The sequence below is a fragment of the Mesocricetus auratus genome, unplaced genomic scaffold (genome assembly GCF_017639785.1).
Source record: "Mesocricetus auratus isolate SY011 unplaced genomic scaffold, BCM_Maur_2.0 Super-Scaffold_100018, whole genome shotgun sequence".
NCBI lineage: Eukaryota > Metazoa > Chordata > Mammalia > Rodentia > Cricetidae > Mesocricetus > Mesocricetus auratus.
Window position 1 is genome coordinate 25,112,827 of NW_024429199.1, and position 6,411 is coordinate 25,119,237.

Consider the following 6,411-nt stretch of genomic DNA (forward strand, 5'->3'; position numbering starts at 1 on the left):
AGCTGCGGAAACAGGACTCATTTTCCTTCATACACTCCCATTCTCTAGAAAGGCACCCCATTCAGATTAAGATAATTTTATTTTTTCCCTCAGCTTACAAATCTTCACATTTCTGTTCCTGTTTGTCTTTTTCTCTTTCCTCTCATGTTACTGGTTTTTGGTCACGTTGCTCTCCTTTTGCTGGCACTCTATGAGATTTTTAAAAAGATAGTACACTGGTCATATATGACTAAAAATAAACATCCATGGTTAAATCAAAGCAGTAATGGACATGCAGCCAGGGTCCATTGTGGACCTAAGAAACTGTGGAAACTTTGGTAAGCTTTTCAAAGTTGAAGACAAATGTTTGTACAGATGCATAGATGTTGGAGACCAGAAAGGGCTCACAGAACCATTGTCATTATTATTTTTTGTTATGTGTGGTATGATAGTTATAGAAGTCTTATCTGTGAGAAAAATAATCAAAATATCATATGAATAATTAAACACACATATGGGATCCCACTTAGCAATAGAAGGGACATATTACCAATAAATACAATAGCTTGGATGGATCTCAAAGGCTTTACTTGGTATCTGACTACAAGCACAGAGTCAACCATGAAGTCCTGCTGGCCTGAGCCTATGAGACAAGACATGTGTACTGTGGATGGCACAGCCAGGGACAGGAGGCCCTTTGGAGCCTGGAAGATGGTGAGTGGGTCCCAGGCATCATGCACTAAACTTTAGACATTGGGATTTTGGTTTAACTGTGTCTTGTCTTCCCTCTTGAGAATAAGAAACTACTATTGATTTTCTAAGAGACTTTGTACTTTAAAAAAGACATTAAAGTTTCAGAGAGACGAAATTTTAAGGAAAATTTGGATATTTTAGACTTGGGTATTTGTAATGTTTTACACTGATATTAACTCACCATCTTGGGGCAAATGAGATAGGAAAGGCTCTAGTTGAAAAGTGATGTCTGTGTGTCAAGTTGGCATGGTTGTGCTGGTTCGTCTCATGTCAGCTTGACACAAGCTAGAGTCATCTGAGAGGGGAACCCCAGTGAGACACGCCTCCACAAAACTGGGCTGTAGGCAAGACGGAGGGCATCTTCTAAACTAGTGAGCGATGTGTGAGGGCACAGCTGGTGGTCCTGGGTGCTGAAAGGAAGCAGCCTGAGCAGTGAGGAACAGACGAGCATGAGGAACAGTCAGTAAGCAGCGCTCCTCCATGGAGTCTGCCTCAGTTCCTGCCCTAACTCCCAGATGATGGGCTGCGTGCAACTGTAAGACTGAAACAAACCCTTTCCTCTCCAAGTTGCTTATGATTGTAGTATTTTATCACAGCAACAGACAGCAACTCTAAGACAGTGTCTCTGCAACCAATCTCCTTTCTGGGGATCTAATAAAGGTCACGAGGCTTGGTGGCAAGCACCTTTACCCAGAGCCATGCTACCTGACTCCAGGCTAGTTATTTTTGTTTTCCAATACATGTTATTGTTTTCATCGCATCATTTTATTTCAGGCGTTATTATTACTATTACTAATCTTGTTACTATTTAGTTTGTATTTGTAAACAGCATATCACTGCAATTTCAGCCTACCATCAACAGTTTACCTCACTATGGATTTGCCAGTATTTAGGAACTATTAACAAAAACCCAGTTCATTCATATTTCCTTAGTTTTGACCTAATGTCATTCCTCTGTAGGATCTCATTCATGACCCCACATTACATGTGCTATTCTTGGCAATGAATTTCATTTTTCTTGTTTGAAGAGGTCGGTTTGTGGGTCAAGTATTTTGTACAGCAGCCTTCTAATGGAATTTGGTGTTTTCCTCAAGATTATGAGTATTGTGGCTTTTTGAGAGGAAGACCATGGAGGTTGTATACCTGCTGGTACCTGTGATCAACAGGACTTCACTGCTGCTGACCATGGCCAGGTGGTCAAGGTAATACTAACAGGTTTCTCCAGTTAGAAATATTATTCAACTATTTTTCCATAATGTATTGCGAGAAAAAGGTCACACGCTTAGCCCAAACTTAGAGTTGGCCCTATATAGTTTGGAAGCTGAGCCTCAAATTTGGTGTGAGCTTCCTAGCAGCCTAAGAAGAGTTTGGAAGCTGAGCCTCAAATTTGGTGTGACCTTCCTAGCAGCCTAAGAAGCATCAGTCATAGCAGGTACTATGGGAGCCTTCTTGATTATGTCTAAATGCGGTATTATTATTATTATGTAAAGACACGTTCTAATGGTAAAGCTTAGCTCACCCAGCACCGGGACTGGCAGAGTCAAAGCTGGGGGGCTGGCTGCTTGACCTATAAAGCTTCACGTGTGAAAGATGAGGAAGGGGATCATCAAACAGAAAAGCCCCGGGGCCTTACGCAGAGCTTTAGAAACAGGTGTTTAGAAACAGGTCAATCATCAAGCTACCAAACACAATTCTAACGCCAGGTCCTGATGTAGTCACACCAACCGTGGAGGCCCCAACCCCAGTAAATTTGTCTGCTGTGTCAATGTCCCAGAAGACAGTACTTGTCTGGAACTTGTGTCTTGCCACCCAGAGAATGCCACCCCTGTACAAGGGGCAGGAGACAGGAGCTGGCTGGATTAGATCCCCAGTACAGGAGCTGATTGGAACTGGAAAGGTGAACATTGCTCTGGAGGTATGCTTCTTTTCAATCTGCATCCCTATTCCTCTACAGTGCTGCTCAGTTACTTCACAGTTCGTGTTATTAAGATAAACGACTCTACTGCTACATAGAACCTGTAGCGATTAAGCGGTTGACAATCCAAGGTTTCCTTCATCACCAAGAATATATTGTTCTTTTATAAATAAATATACATTATACAAAGTTTCAGAAGCTAAACCTAACCACAGGAACAATGACTTCGATGATGATGCCGGTATGTGGTCAGCCACAGGGCACCTATAATGTCACAGCATTATGCATTCTGTTATGTGCTCTGAGGTCTGATATCGTCAGTGCACCAAGCCTATTTAACAAATGCATGAGACTGCTATTTTAACATTAATTTCCCTACTTATGAACTATGAAAATTAGAAAACCCACATTCATGAGTCATTCCTGGAACATTCCTGTTCCTTATCTGACCAAATTATAAGTATATCAAACCTGGAAACTAAATATGCAAAGTTCACATATTAGCACCTTTGGTCTCACTTTAAGCAACTTAGGAAGCTGATACAGAAAAAGCACTAACAAGAAACAAGAAGAGACCTTAGCTACTTAATGCCTAATGGTATCTGAGACTGTCATAGCATGACATAGCCACGTCCTTGTAGGAACTAGCCATGGAAGTCAGGTAATTCTTCTTTTCTACCTACAGTGCTATAGTTCGAATGCTTGTATCCCTCAAAATCCAGGTTCAAGTTTAACCCTCCAAACAGTGATTAAGAAGGAACTCTTGCTCATGGCTCTGGCAGTGACCTTGTAAAGGACTAGAGGGAACAAGTCACCCTTTGTGCCTTCTGCCACGGGAGCACAGTGTTGCTCTTCCTGGTGAGGAGTTGGAAGAGGCATCTACAAGCAGACAATGTTTACCATACACCAAATCTACTGGCATCCTCATCTTGGTCTCTGGTATCTAGAACAGTAAGAATGAAGTTTCTCCTGTACATGGCCCACTTACAGGTTTGGGTTTTTTTGTTTGTTTGACTTTTGGTTTTTTTCGAGACAGGGTTTCTCTATATTGCTTTGGAGGCTGTCCTGGAACTCACTCTGTAGACCAGGCTGGCCTTGAACTCACAGAGATCCGCCTGCCTCTGCCTCCGAAGTTGTGGAATTAAAGGCATGTGCCACTTGTATTTTATCCCAGAAGAACCAACTTGTACTGTGCTGAGGCTCCATGGACAACCAAACTCTTGTGCATCTTGGGTTTTTGTTGTTGTTTTTAAATTAACCTTCTGAAGACATTCTGTTCCTTCTGTTTTCCACATTGATTGTTATCTCCTGTCTCTTCTCTGTCATGCATTCGTCCCTGACCTCTGGAGGGGATGTCTTTGATGTCCCTGATTCACTGTAGTGTACTCAGGTAGGGACTGTCTCACTACCAGAACTGAAACAGACTGTTTTTCTACTGCTGACTTCATGGTTTTTGTCAGTTCTAGGAACTTTTTGACTGCTATAACTCTGTACATTTCATCCATTCCTTGTATTTCTACTTTCTAGAACTTTAAAAATGCAAACAGACCTTCTCCTTCAATGTCTTACTGACCATGAATTCCCTTTCTCTCTCTCTGATCCGCCTGCATAAGTTTTCTGATCTCAGTTCCAAGTCATTGTATTTGTGTCCCACTTAGTAACACCACATAGCAGTTTGAATTATATAACTCTGTCCTCTAGAAGATAACTTTGTAAAACATGTCTGGCATTTTAAAAAATAGCTTCTTGTTGTGTCCCTACCTTTTAAATAAATATGGGCTTAAATAAATATAGGCTTATGATATTTTTCACCAGCTATTTAAATTCAGCCAATACTTCCCTATCTGCAGTCCAAGCCGGGAAGCTGCAAACTATTTAAGGCATTTTACAGCAAAAGTTTACGTCCATGTCTACTGAAGCATATAACTCTGCAGAGTGGTTAGTATTTACTCATCAGGTTTTTGCTTTTAGCAGAACTCTTTCTGCAAATATGTTCATTCTTTTTACTTCTGTAATGGATTCCTCTACAAATGATGTGAAAGACAGTATGAGAATCTAAACATCTGTAATTATATCATTTAATAAATTTTCCTTATGCATTTTTCTGGGGTGGAATAAGGGTCAGGCTATATATATAGTTCAAGTCAGTCTCGAATTCATGATCTTTTTCAAGTCTCACTACATGTTTGCTTCTTGATTAATTAATTCAGTTAAGAGTTTATCAAAATTGTCTTAAAACTTGTGATGGTTGTCAGAATAGCAAAATAATGTGGTCATAATATGCCTCCATAGTTGAGATCAGTTCACTTATTTCACCGTGTTTTTTAAAATTCTAATTTACAACAGCATTTACGTCACTAACTTACATTCTAAGGTGGTTTCTCTGTGGAGAGGTTGCAGCTCTGACAGGGAAGGGCTGGCCTGGTACTCACCAATGGGCCAGGGTATTCTGATGAACACTTACATTTTCAGAAGAGGAAAGTCATTAAAGCCTTTCATTTGATTACTACCTGTTTATGCTAAACTCTTGGAGTGTTAATTTCATCATGCTTCTCTATAACACATATATGGGATGGTATCAAACCACTTCTTAGTAGCAGCCTGAATTTCAGACCCCACAATCCTCAGCTCTGTTTTGAGTTATAGTCACTTCACATTGCTGGGAACACGTCCCAGGCAAAATTCCAATCATGGCCAATGATTCTAGGGATTCCCCAAAACATCATCATTTTTTTTTTTTTGGCCTGTCTTTCTTGGGATGGAGGGTTTGAGAACACAGTGTAGAACCACTACATCCTGTCTACAGTCTGGTACTACAGAAGAGTCTATGGGTCTCAGGGGCAACAAACGCCAAAGCAGGGCAAGTAGGACTGGGACCTGGCACAGGTGATGAAAAGTGTCCCTCCTGGTCTAATTCAAAGCTAGGGTTACCTCTGCTTCAATTAAATGAGTCAAAATGTCTCGTTACTCAAGTCAACTTAAGATTGTTTTCTATCGTAAGTATCTAGAAAGTTTCTGAGTAACATGAATAGAATACTCTTATCTTAGCAAATTTCATCTCAGCTGATGCCTATACAAATGCTTCTCATTAAAGAATGATGGTCTGAGTGCAGCCACCTAGGAACCCCACCCAGCAGCACATTTAGGATCTGGCACCTGACCATGTGGATGCTATTCTTCTATCATGCAGCAGGAGTCAGGTGGGGTGTTACACACCTGAAATTCTAGAACCTAGAAGACTAAAAAGAAAAAAAAATTAAAGAAAGAAAGAAAATCTAGCAAAATCCAAGAAAAATAAACTAAAAAGCAAGAAAAAGATGAGCTATTGAGTTTGGAATGCCAACACTATTGTGCCTTTTCTAATTGCTGAAGTCTATAATACAGGGTCCTTTAGTCCCAGGCTCAGCTAAAGACAACAGCTAACCCAACTTTCATTGAACTCAGGAAATGGCTGGACAAATCCTAAACCTTCAAGTTTGTTGTTGAAATGTTGAAGGAAAGCCTGGGTCTTCTGCATAGGGAGCAGAGCCTGGCAGCAGAAAAGACCAGATATGGTCAGTAATCAATTCCAAGGAACAGGAAATCCAAGGTATAGTTAAAGTGGCTAAGATTAAACTTGAGTCACCATTATCATAAAAAGCAAAAACCTTGTCAGTCAGGAAATCTTTAGGTGAAAAGACCCACACAGTGCCTGGGTCTCATCTGGTGATGGGGTAGACTCCCTCATAAATGTTTAAGAAATAAAACACACTTTTACAACATGC